This window comes from Mixophyes fleayi, chromosome 7, assembly GCF_038048845.1.
Source record: "Mixophyes fleayi isolate aMixFle1 chromosome 7, aMixFle1.hap1, whole genome shotgun sequence".
NCBI lineage: Eukaryota > Metazoa > Chordata > Amphibia > Anura > Limnodynastidae > Mixophyes > Mixophyes fleayi.
Window position 1 is genome coordinate 129,117,116 of NC_134408.1, and position 14,241 is coordinate 129,131,356.

Sequence of the window (14,241 nt, forward strand, 5' to 3'; positions counted from 1 at the left end):
AATAAAAAAATAATATATATCAGTAGAACATTTTAAAGGCTACACAGCTAAGAAAATAAAAACACATTATCTTATAATAATAAAGACAAAACAGGAACACAGTCTTGGACATTTAATTCTTTGCAGAGAAATACACTGCATTTACATGGTAGAAAGTAAGTTCCAATCACTACAAATAGTGTTTTATTTGGTTGAAAAATTCGGCTGACCCAATGAACAAAAGAGCAGGAGATACAGATGTTGCAGCACAATGTCAGATATATCTTAAGGTCTGAAAAATTCTATGACACGTTTATATAAATGAATTGAGAATTCTATGCCTAAAATACAGGTGATTGTTATGGTTGGTAATATATATTTAAGTCTAGGATTAACTATATGAATATATATTAGCAAAGGTTTACAAGTCATTGTATCCTTAGTTGTTTAGCAACATATAATTTCATAATCTCTAATGCCCTTTATGTAATTTCCCTTAATTACTAAATCCCTATTTTATATTACAGTTACAGATTCAACGTATATTTCTCCCACTGTTAAACCAGATAAGATCAGTCCATGTGTAAATCATTTTGGTATCTTTTAACGAGTGATGTTTTTCTTTAAACAGAATCATACCCTGTACAAGGATCAGCTAGTTTAAATGATGTCATTCATAGATGATAAATGTAGTCCCAAATTATTGTGCAAGTCATACAAACCAGAACTCTACACCTCTTGCCATTTGAATAAAGAAACGTAAATTTCAGGCATCTGGTTACAAAGCTTCATACAATGGGAAATGATTTAATACCAGATGCTTAATCTTTTAATTTGATCTAGGCAATAAAGTGTAAATTATAAAAACAAAAAAACTCACATATGGGAAATTACAAAGCATTATTCGGACAAGATTTATTTTCTTGCATCCAGATCTATAGGTTGTAATCTATTGATGCACTTAACAATCAATCACCCCGCAGGGACCATAACATTATTGATTATTTTATCAGCCTAAAATAGCTCACATCATTATTGGCCTGTAAGATTTACTATACATCACTGCGTATATATATATATATATATATATATATATATATATATATATATATATATATATATATATATACACACACACACACACACATAAATACACACATTCTAATTAATAGAACAATAAGAAATAAAAACATTAATATCACCACTTTAAAAAATATATTCCTTTACATTTGTCAGACATGGGTAGAGTTTGTGTTTAGAATTTTCGGCTGCGTTAGATATGGCTAATTAAGGCCCAAGATCTTTCAGACCAGATCTACACTACTTCAAGGCAATATGCACACTCGCTTTTCAGCAAAGACTATGCAGTAACAACCAGCATTTTTTTCCCCCCTATTCAGCTTTTCATTAGTACTCTGACCTTTGATCCCCAAGGCCGTCCCCCTGTCTCTGCAGTTAAACCTACGGTCATATAATTTACATATTGCCTGTACAGTACCAAACAGCTGAAAAGAATAGGATTATATGACATGACAACTATATACTATATTGCACTTAATTACTGACAGCCAACACAGTGCTGTATTATATTAAGAATGCAGACTGCATTTTCTGGATTTATAATTAAGGAATTGTTTTGGTCTACCGGATAACATTCAAAAAAAAACATCCTTGTTTATTTCACTAGATTTTAACAATGTGTTGTGTCTCTGCACTTTTGCAGTTGACAAAAACTTCATCATCTCCAATGTAGCCAATGTTTAAGATTTGAATGGAATATTTGAATCACACACACAATTAAAAGGGAATTGTTAAGTTACATTTCAAATTAAACCTAAATACTGCCTTACTGATTGGCTCTCACGCTGAATGAATGTCTAGTCAGCAATTGTAATGTAAATTGTCCTAAAAGACAAAGGAACTTTAATTGAAAGCTGACAGCGCAATACAGAAAATGAAAGCTTTGGATGGGGTTGTGGTAGATGATAATGAACTAGTTAGTATAAATACAATGGCCAGTTTCTGAATTCTAGTATAAACTGGGATTTTGCAAGCAGAAATGTATGAGACAACATCGAAGTGATAAACACTGAAAGTAACATTGCAAAAAATAAAATATTAAACCCCCATCCCCAACATTATGATGCCTATAACTTTGCTCCAATAAAAACAATGACACAATGCAGTGGTAAATATCTAAATGTTTAAAAGAATATGCACAAAATAGGTTTTGCTTAGGTCTGCATATTTATAAAACAAATCACATTTACAATATATTTAAAGAAAAAAAACCAAAAAAAAAACCACAAATATGGATGCATTGTTTTGTACGATCATGTAATGTAATATTATAAATATATAAACCATTTCATTATTTGCAAATGTTTTCCACAATTGGACAATCCTTATATATGTTTGCACAGGCCATTCAAAGACAAACGCACATAGATTAGCCTACTACTATGTGACTGAAAATGTATTCCCATGCACAATGAACATAACCACAGCAACTGTACAAAAATTATAGAAATGAAATTATCTACCAATACATGCAATATAATCTGATAAGAGACCAGAAATAACTGACCTGCTCAAACTGCAGACCCCCAATCCATGCAATCTTTATATGCAGCAATCCTAATTGCAATCCATGGAATGTTGATAACTGATTTAGAACACTGCACATTCAAGGTTATTTGTTGTCTTCTGTGTTTGAATAAAGCTTTTTTTTTTTTTTTTCAATTTCCCAAAGTAGTGTTTTACAGCTAGTAGCATATGCTTTATTGTCCACTGTTAAGAGCTCCAGTCTGCACAAAGACTCATTACCTAGTGCCTGTAGAACAGCAAATGTCTCACTGAGCCTGCCTGTATGGTGATCACATGGGAGACTTGTCTGGAAAAAAAAAAAACGCCAGGCAAATGCATCCACTGATTTCACTGTCTACAGATATCAGCTGAATCCTAGCAAGAGGAAAGTCTAGCAAATCAGCCAAGCTGTTTGAAGTCATTAATCCACTACAAATCATCTAAAATCCTCAAACAACATGGTTTTTTTTAGCAAAGGCAAAAAATGTAATCAGTTGTCTCTTGAAGGGATTTCTAGTAAATTAGCAAAACAGCCATATAAAACAGTTCATACATGATTTTTATAGGCATTTTGTCCAATAATACAATATGATATACAAGGCATTATTTCAGGACAATACAGGGTCAATCATCCACAAGAAATATATTTTTGGCATTTCATTATTCCATTAAAATTAATCTATGTATGTAAAATTGCTAAGTCATATATTTAAGCAAGTTATTTATTTTCTGTATACTCAATAAGTGGCACTCGAAATATAAGATTTTAATTTGCAGATAATGTTTAAATCCAATTGGATATTATATGTTTAATAATAATAATGGCTGCACATGTGCAATAATATAAAATTACAAGTGTTAATGTTCATAAGATAAATAGTTTTATTATTGTTTTATATGCAATATCGATGTTCGAATGAAATAAATACTAAATGGATTATTCGAAGATCTGGAATATTCTTTATTGTTTTGAAACATCAATATCAACAATTAAGCAATTAAAGAGCACCTGACACAATGGAGGCAGACATTTTTTTGGGGAGAAACAATGTTCCTGTATTTATAGTATCAATATTCATGAAGTGTTGTTCCCTAATTGCTGTTTTATTTTCATGAACATTAGTCCATAAAAGGGCTACCACTCTATCTAGGTCAGGGGTAGACAACCTGCGGCTCGCCAGGTGTTTGTGAAACTACAAATCCCAGCATGCTTTGCCACCTATCTGCTGGTTATCTACTGGCAAGGCATGCTGGGACTTGTAGTTTCACAAACACCTGGAGAGCCGCAGGTTGCCTACCCCTGATCTAAGTGATAGGTGCACTTTAGGTGTCTTTATAAAATGCCATTAGACATGTGCACGTGGGTGTACGAAGTTAGTAGTAGTGCTAGGCAGCAGCGGAATAGTGTGTTGCCTGGTCCCACAGTAAAATTTAGATAGGGGGGCCCACTATGCCATTCTCACCTCCGCATTCCTCCCCCAACATTTAGAATCCCAAAAGCAGGACAAAATAAACCCTGCCGCTATTCCACCCACAAATGGAGAAATTTGGTTCAAACTCCACCCAGTTTCCTGTTAAGCCGCTTTTGCAGTCTGCGAATCGGAATATCCCTCCAAAATCGGGACCATTGGGAGGTATGGCTCTGTGGCCCCAGCTCTGCTGTAATAACCAGAAGAGGTCTCCACTCTGCTCTCTCTTTTGAAGGTGGTTCAGGGGAAATAGGGGGTGTGGCTACACCGCCCGAAGGTGAGGGGGTGGGGCCCTCATCTTCTGGCCATGTAGCCACACCCCCTATTGTTATGCCCCTGGTGTTAAGTCTCATATACAAGGGTGTTGAACAATAATGCCAGTAAAAGTGTATATAATATCTTGTACATTGACCTTACTTTTAACAGAGCGTTAGAAACGTTTTCCTAAATACTTCCTAAAACATATTTACTACATACTTAATGAATGTTCCCACAGAAGTCAGTTATGTTTTACAGTGTGTGAACACCGTAGGCAACCTCTAAAGTGGCGGAAAGCAATCCCTTGTCACGAAGCGTGTGCACACCTCCATTCGCTTTCATTATTTTGTCGACTATCAGTGCTCAAATTAGTTATCATCATTATCATTTATTTATATAGCGCCACCAATACAGCAGCGCTGTACAATTCAATGGGCTTTGACAATGCGCACTGAAGGCTTACAATTAAGGAGCATGTTTATGATTCCTCACTCTGCATTCCAATCACGTTTCTAACAGGCACTGAATGCTTTATAGAAAAAAGAATCTGGTCTGCATAAGGCCTTTCTCTGACCCAAGTATTTTTCTTTCTGAAAGCTTCTGTTTTCTCCTAGATTAATTGCACATACTACAGTATATTGATGACAAGCACACTCCACTCATACAACAATACATGCAGCTTATTCATTAAGCAGACTGCTCTCCATGTAAAAATCTCATCCATGTCTCAGATGAGTAGAAATTAACAGCTGATCCAGTTTCATATTCTTTAAAATATACGTGGGAGGGATGTATTTCCTAGAAGAACAAATGTAGAAATGTGTACACAGAAATTATGTATTACTAGAAAGCTTTAATAGATATATTTTATGCATACAATACTATGGCTGTAGTCTCATTAACCAACCCTTCTTTATGCGTGTGCACGTGTGCCTATATTTATTTTATGGGGTTTTTTGGGAACGTTTCCGGGAAAATGATTCTGGGCCTGATTCATTAAGAAACTTAAATTCCGATTTGTGCCCTATTTTGCGCAAAATTGCACTTTGAGTGCTCAAAAAAGGACAATACACCAGTGATCCCTAGTACTTTTAATTTGTTTTTGAATGGAAATGACACTTCTGACAGCCTATTATGTACAGTAAGGGCGTGCCAAGGTTGAGCGCACACATCTATCCGATTCCAGCTCTGGGCATCTCTCAGGTACCTGATTTTCAGTCGTATTACTTACACCAGCTACAGGGTAGGTGTAAGTGCTGAGTGATAGTGATGAAGGACGTGTATGCATGCTACAACATGTGTTTGCAGTTAGGAGCAACTGTAAAAAGTTATTTTATATACAAAATTCATTGAGAACATCTCAATAAAGTTGGGAAAGTTGGGAAGGGGGAAAAAAAGTTTTTTTTCTTTAATGTCTTTTTCTTCATGATTAAAATATTAACAGGTGGAGACAATTGATTTTCTTTCTGTGCGTTCTGCTAGGACTTTATATTGCACATATGTATTGTTCGTATCCTGCAGCGTGTAGTCTGTCACAATGTAGAAAGTGCTGTATATGCAGAGCGTACCTACACCATACTTGCCTACTCCTGGAGGAGAGGTCATGTGACAGGACAGAAGGTGGGAGGAGGCCTGGTGACGCCATGTGTTACCATAGTCCCGCCCCCTGCTAGGAAATGCCTAAATTCACGGCATTTCATAGCAGGGGGTGGGGCTTAGTGATGTGAACTCGTGTTATTGAGCCCCACCTCCATCATTTCCGGGAGGATGCCTTCCCTTCCGGGAGTCCGGGAGAACTCCCCGAAATTAGGGAGTCTCCCGGTATTTCCCGGAGCAGGGGGTGGAGGTTAGTGATGTGAAATCGTGTTATTGAGCCCCACCTCCATCATTTCCGGGAGGATGCCTACCCTTCCAGGAGTCCGGGAGAACTCCCCGAAATTCGGGAGTCTCCCGTAAACTCTGAGAGTAGGCATCCTCCCTGAGGTGATGGAGGCGAGGCTTAATGATGCAATTTCACATCACTAAGCCCCACCCTCTGCTATGAAATGCTGTGACCTACACCTGTATTCAACAAGAGGCATTTCTCCAGAGCTGCTTGCAACTGAATAAGGTCGTGCATATGCCCAAACTAAGTGCATTTTGCGTGCCTTGATAAATCAGGCCCTAGTTTTGCTGGCTTGCTGATCTACCCAAACAATACCCATCGCGAAAGGTCACTTCAGTGTCCAAACTACTAACACTGGAGAACCGCCCCATTCATTGATTTAAACTTATTTTTTTGTACTAAGATATTGCTCAGTTAATCTAAATTTTTATCTCCAATTACTCATGAGGAAGAGGACATTGGGACTGTATTAATTATTTTTTACTTTTGATTGAATACTTTTATTACCATGTTGCACCTACAAAACGTGCAACAGGAAAATACATAACTCACGGCATTAAAAATATAATATGTGACCAGATCTCCACACACCTCTGAGATAGTGGAAAATCAAGTCCTTTTGTGGGGAGAAAAACTCTATGTTTCCTCCTACAAATCAGGGAGCTACACCTCTAAGGGGGAAATTCAATTAGCCGAGATGTTCATGAACATCGCGGCTGCACAGTTTTACCGTTACTATGGTAAAAATAAACGCTCAATTTTCCTCACACCTCTATGGCGGATATTTCAGTAAAAATATGCGTGCATAGTGTCTCCAGAATGCCCATGAGACACTACGTGTTGATTTGAATCCTTCCCTAAATAATCCTTCTCTACTCCTTTATCCTAAATGTGGCATATATTACTAGTGGGTGCAAGCAGTTTTGTCATTGATATTGCCTCAGAGCATGTGCAGTGGCCCAGTTTAGGTGTGCACTATTGCTTCGCCTCAAATCTGAAATTCATTTCTTTGCAACTAATTAATTAATGACAATGACCATTGGTAATCAAAATAACAGACAAACATACCTCCCAACTTGCAAGTTCCCAACAGCGGGACAGGGGGCGTGGCCACATCACAATGTGGGTGTGGCCACAACCCCAAAGGGCTGCCTACCGCTGGATATCTCCCTTCACCCCCAACACTCCCTCCCCTGGGACAAACATGTCTACGGGCCGGACAGAGCCATAAAATTTGTGACTTTCCCGCTGAAATTACGATGGTTGGGGACAAATAAGACCACGAGGGGTAAAAAGCATATTGCTATATATTTGGAGAGGGCTATGCACAGTTAGGTGTCAAACATCATATTCAGATGCATACATTCATTGCACTGCACACTTATGTAGCAATTACCAGCACACTATTGGGGAAAAAAGGTAGCACGTGATATTTGTAATATACAATACAAATCCCAGTTCCTCAAACGAGGATATAATTATTGTGTATAGTACGGTGAAAGACTAGATACTTTGCACACACGGTATGTAAAAAAGTAAATACAATGCACACGTCAGTGCTGACCATATATAGATATATGCTCAATATAACAGCTCCATAACAACAATACACAGCCTTATACAGGGGCAGGCTGGGCTGGGGGGCATCTGCCCCATGGACCTGTTCCATAGTGGGCTACTTTTGGCTGGGTCACTGGGCCCCCTGCAATTTTTTCCTTTAAAATAAGCTGCTGAGTTTAATCTTGCCCCCCGGGCTAATATTTGCCAGCCCTCATCTGGCCCCATACCACCACATACAACCCAATAGTAATATTCACAACAAGATATAATATATTAAGTAATACGCACAACATATTAAAATATAGAAAGGGCCAAGCAACATGTAATATGGACTAGACGTCTGTCTCTGGAAAGCAAGTAGAGGGAATGGAAGAAGAGCTTTGTGTACAGTGACATAGGTCATGTTTGAAGGTCTATATGCTGATAATGGTATCTGTTGGTTCTAGAACTCTCATATCTCATTAAGTCGCTGAAATGAGGCAGAAACATGATGCAGTGGGAAGGCTCAGATACCTATTTTCAGGGCTCCATTTGGCACAGAGAAGGGTGCCCCAGGAAAAATATTCCTATTATTCAGGTAAGAGGAGGGGGGATGTGTTTTTATCAGAAATATATCCTTTAAGCTTAATATCCATCTAATGTACAATCCCAGTCTGACATGGCTTGGGCTTATCATCTGTTAGTGAATCCACTCTAACACTAGAAGGGGGTTATTTACCCCCCAAAAAAAAGTGGAAAATGCCAGTATGAAGTAACTCATAGCAACCGATAAATAATTAGTTTTGATGAAACGAGTGTATATTAGACAATGAATACAAATGGTTGGTTGGTTGCTATTCGCTACTGTGTATTTGCACTTTATTAATAGATAACCCCTTAGAGAAAGAACATTTACCTTTAACTGTTGATAAGCCAAATAATTAGTTATGTAATTATGCCAGAATAACTCTCACTGATCTAAGTCAGAACTTCTAGTATTGCCTATTAGCGTGTGCCAAAAGATTTTCAATGCCGCCGATGCCACATTTTCTAGGGGAAATGACCAGTTTTGGATGTAACAGTAAGTGTAGAGGACTTGGGCCCTGGAGCAGCAAAAGTTACAAGGTAGCTTTTTTCCTGTACAAGGTCAAGATAACGGGCCTGATTCAGGGTGAGACGTGCGCCAGTTTGCGTAGATAATTTTTCGTGTTTTTTGCAAGTGAACTGTGGCCACCAAGACCTGCGACTTGGTGACACTTAGCACTCCTTACACCTTACTCCCCAATCCTTACACGGGAGAGAAGGGGTGTTTTCTAATACAGGTAACGTACAGTAAAGGCGTATTCCAGCAATCGGCTTTAGACTGAGACAGAGTCGCAGATGCTGCAGAAAAAGCAATTTTATTTCTGGGTGTTCAGGGGCTGGTGTAAGTAACAGATGATGATGAAGACAAACACCCGAACTAGTGATGGACAACAGTCGGCCCTAGAGCCGCTTGCGGCCCTCCGAGCCTCCACCTGCAGCCCCAAGCTCCTTCCTGCTTTGTTTCCAGATTTGTTCGCTATAGCTTAAAATGCCTGATCTGTTATTACACTGGTCTATCGTTCATTCATCTATTTTTCTAGATCATATCTAAGTATATGTCTTGCTTGCCTAGTGGGAAATACCACTGTGAAATAAATGTACCCTTACTATTTCTTTAAGCATCTCTCTACTGTCAGGTTACAGAACAAAACATTTACTTCTGCAAGGTTGAGGGGAGGTATTGTGATAATTAATGCAGAAATCCCCTTAGTATGAGAGGTATGGCTCATGTGGTCATTACTTCATTCTCTGCCTCCCAAGACATGACATTTTAAAATCATCCAGTCCTGCGAGAGCAAAAATTGGCCTCCGGTGAGCCAATTATTATCAGTGATGCCAGTAAGATGTGACACAAGGCTGCATACATAGAGAAAGCGAAAATAGAATATTATCTATATATATATACTGTATATACACACAAGATGTGATATATAAATACAATGAGATCAAGGTAGACAAATATAATATGTCGTTTTATTTATGCAATTGCTTTCATTTTCCTATCTGCTAACTTCATCAACTTGAAGTTGTGTGTCGGCATTGTACATTGCTAAAATATTTAGGGCTAGATTTACTAAACTGCAGGTTAAAGTGGAGATGTTGCCTATAGCAACCAATCGGATTCTAGCTGTCATTTTGTAGAATGTACAAAATAAATGATAGCTAGAAGCTGATTGGTTGCTATAGGCAACATCTCCACTTTTTCAAACCCGCAGTTTAGTAAATATACCCCTTAAATTCACAGCACAAGAGCTACACTGTAGTTGATGGAAATAATTACTATTTACTACAATACTTTTAGTTGCTGAATAGAAATGAATGGTAAGGTACCTACTAGTAGTAGAATACAAAATAGCACATTTGGCCTGCACCTAAAGATGTTTCATATCCATGACTATTAATATCACATTTGTCTACTTTATCTACTTGACTTCCAGGACATGCAGATGAGAGGTAGGAAAAGTGGAGGTGGGTGGGGCTTCATAGTTGTGCCATCACAATACACACCACCACAATCCCACCATATCAATTCATGCCATCATGACCCTGGCGCTCTGCGTATACGCATTCTGCGAATACCATCATGTCCCTGTTCACCTTGTGACAGGTAAGTGCTCTCTCAGTAGTCAGGGAAGTCTCCTCCTAATCTTGGGGGTATATTTACTAAACTGCGGGTTTGAAAAAGTGAAGATGTTGCCTATAGCAACCAATCAGATTCTAGCTGTCACTTTTTAGAATGTACTAAATGAATGATAAATAGAATCCGATTGGTTGCTATAGGCAACATCTCCAGTTTTTCAAACCCGCGGTTTAGTATATATACCCCCTGGAGTCTTTCGGACACTTCAGGAGAATAGGCAACAATATATTTAATTCTGACCAAATAACAGAACCAGTTCCCTTATTCTGTATACCGTGCATAATCTTTAGTATCTCAGTTATACAGTTACTTCATGCATGTAATCATTTACTGAAGGTACATATCTACAAGTTACAATATCATTCATGAACATATGACCATTATGATTATTTTAGCACTGACGTCAGGCAGGGTAGATTATCCATCGCCAGATTATGGATTTTATTTTTTTTTCCTTTACTGCCTATTGTCATGTATAAACAAATGCTTGCTCAGTACACTAATAGCTCATCAGTACTCTTGTGTTTGCTGCAAGCTGTGATACGCTCTCTATCAGACCTGCTTCCTTCATACAGCGCTCCTTCCCCAATAGTGCTGGCGAGAGGTAAGCGGGGCGGTATGGAGGATCATTTAGTAATTGGACAGCTCACATGCTCAGACACCACATTCTCCATTATTTTTACTACAGCAACGTGAGCTAGAGAAAGGCTGATGCAGCAAAAAGAATGATAAAATAAAATGCAATTAAATTATTTTTTTCGCTACTTTGTGAACCCAATATGGTAAATACAATGCTGAAGACAGGTCTGTCCTAGCACATCAGCAAGACATAACACTGCACTCTCATTTCTATCTAGTAAATCTAATTCTGTGGTTTTTAACATTATTGTTCTTTAAAATAGAATGTAAAATAAATAGGAATTTTGTAACACTGTAACTTGTAAAAGAATATTGCTCTCGGAGCAATTATAAAAGGTGACCCTGATATTTACTGCTTTGCCTGTTCGCTGACAGCTATTATCTGACCACTTGTCTGAAAGCTACATGTGCTTTACTAGAGTCTCAGGGCTAGATTTACTAAGCTGCGGGTTTGAAAAAGTGGGGATGTTGCCTATAGCAACCAATCAGATTCTAGCTTTTTATTTATTTAGTACCTTCTACAAAATGACAGCTAGAATCTGATTGGTTGCTATAGGCAACATCCCCACTTTTTCAAACCCGCAGCTTAGTAAATCTAGCCCTCAGAGTCTCTTCCGAGAGTTTGCTAGAGTCTCTTACTGTCAGAGTCTCAATATCATTTCTCTAGTACAGTTTAGCAAAGAAAGCATAGATCTGATTGGTTACTATGGTAAAAGTGTGCACTAGCTATTATAAAAGAACAAAGGTTTTGCTGACCCTATCAACCAATCATACGCATGTTTTCATTTTATAAACTGCAGCTCCATTATCATTGACATGCACTATTTTATTATGGCCCTATTAGGGTAAGAACTAGAGATGCTCCCTAACCCCCTGTGAAGTGGTTTTGGTTTTGGATCTGGATCGTGTTTTGGTTTAGGTTTTGGCAAAACCACCCTCGTGTGTTTTGGTTTTGGTTTTGTATTTTTTTAGAAATATTGCTAAAATATGCTAAAATCACAAAATGTTGCTCTTTTTTTAATCCTACATTATTATGAACATTCACTTCAAGTCATTTGCAGTCAATTTTGACCACCTCACAGGTCATATTATTATTTTCATAGACTTTAGGACAAATACTGCAGCGACCTGGCTGGATAGTAAGCAACAGAGCAATGACTCAAACACACGGCAGTTCCTAGCACATCTAGGACACATTGGCACACAGCAGTGGCAGAAAAGAAAAGTCAGAAGAAAAGACTGCCTAGTATTTGTATTTCAGCAATGAGAATTACCAATGGAGCTCTCCTTTCTGTGTGTTACCTATATAACAGTGTAGAATTGGACTGCAGAATTAAATCAACCCTGTAAGCACTATTATTTGTATTTTTCTGCAATGAGATTTAACACTGGAGCTACGGAGCTCTCCTGAATATCACTGATTAATTTCTTTAACACTGCTTCCCCCTCCTCTTTCAGTTCTATCTATTTGCCTGCCCAACTGCTCTACAGTGTATGCTTCCCCTTCTGTGTCTCTCTCTCAAATGGCGATAGATCGCCGTGGAGGGCGGTATTTATAGATTCCAAAACTCATGAGATCCGATGACGTCACAATGACTCGTTTTCGATTCTGAAAAAGCAGGAAAGTACCGAGCCGACCCAGCTCGGTACTCGGATCCCCTAAGTTCGGGTGTGTTCGGTTTCCGAGGAACCCAGCCTGAGCATCTCTAGTAAGAACTTTGTTCATTGCTTATACAACTTCCGTTCCCTCCATGATTTCAATGTAGGCTTTTTCTATGACTGCCACTTTTCACTCAAGGCTTCCAGTATTTTATTATTATTATTATTATTATTATTATTATTATTATCCTTTATTTGTTAGGCGCCACAAGATTTCCGCAGCGCCGTACACCATACAGACAGTACACTATACAGGGTGAAACAGTACAAAACAATAAACAGAGATACCAGTACTTCAGAAACTCCAGGCAGGTTAAAGCAATAAACACAGAGCAGAAGAACAGGTGAGGAGACAGGAGGAAAGAGGGCCCTGCTCAAGTGAGCTTACATCCTAAGGGAGGGAAAACAGAACAGGCACAAGGGGAGCTAGATGAGGCAAAGGAGAGAGCGAGTGGAGGAGATGAAGGGGTTATGCGGATGGTTGGTAGGCTTTAAGGAAGAGGTGGGTTTTCAGTGCACGTTTGAAGGAGCACAGAGTAGTAGAGAGACGGATGGTACGAGGGAGGTCATTCCAGTGAAGGGGGGCAGCACGGGAAAAATCTTGGATTCTGGAGTGGTGAGAGGTGATAAGAGTGGAGGAGAGGCGTCGATCATTGGCTGAGCAAAGGGAGCGGGCAGGAGTGTGAATGGAGAGGAGGTTAGAGATGTAGGGGGCTGTAGAGTGGGAGAGAGCCTTGTAAGTGGTGGTGAGGAGTTTGAAAAGGATTCTGTAGAGGAAGGGGAGCCAGTGTAGGGCGAGGCAGAGAGGGGAGGCAGAGGAGGAGCAGCGTGAGAGGAAGATGAGTCTTGCGGCCGCAATAAGTACAGAGCGGAGGGGGGAGAGATGTGAGTGGGGGAGGCCGGTGAGGAGGAGGTTGCAGTAAGATGTATCCTTTTATTTGTGGACAAAATGAACATTATTATTATTATTATTATTATTATTAATTTACTGCACACTACAGTTGAATCTGGGAGCAAGGTCACAGGACCACTGGATCTAATATCTGGAATACAAAATACTGACAGTACCAACGATTACAGATAAAGGATAACACGGCCAGGCGGAGACTGGATCATGGAAACCACAGGATGCACTACATGCAGCTTAACATTAATGTGACATTGATTGCATGGAGGGAAAGACTATTAATGGCCAGGGAACAGGTGCAGCTTGTTAGTTGCTGGAGAAAGAAGCAGGGCTCATTAACTATAGAGCTGCTGGAATCGCAAAAGTCCAGGTATCAAGAGCACCTCCGGCTGCAATGTGGGGCTGCAATAACAAAGTCTAAATTCTGCAGAGATCCGAACTTCAAGTCCTGACAATTAAAATACAGTGGTGTAACTAAAGCAGTAGCAGCAATAACAGCTGTAACTGGGTGTAGGGACCCTGGGGTATTAAAAGTGATAACTATTTGCTACAATATGCTATGTTATATTAGGCTTTCTACATGCGGACATTAGGT

The 14,241-nt window shown here is 39.0% G+C and overlaps 1 protein-coding gene across 3 annotated transcripts in view; it reads right to left on the bottom strand.

Annotated features, from left to right (window-relative positions):
- The window catches only part of CSRNP3 (cysteine and serine rich nuclear protein 3), a 104,913-nt gene that overhangs the window by 39,958 nt on the left and 50,714 nt on the right, over positions 1-14,241 (bottom strand). For 2 of the 3 annotated variants that reach the window (XM_075180730.1, XM_075180728.1), the window contains exon 1: positions 2,567-2,813. The exons of the other annotated variant lie outside the window; for it this stretch is intronic. The gene's annotated coding sequence lies outside the window, so the exon portion shown is untranslated. Of the gene's footprint in view, positions 1-2,566; positions 2,814-14,241 lie in introns of those variants that run through there. 3 annotated transcript variants of the gene reach the window in all.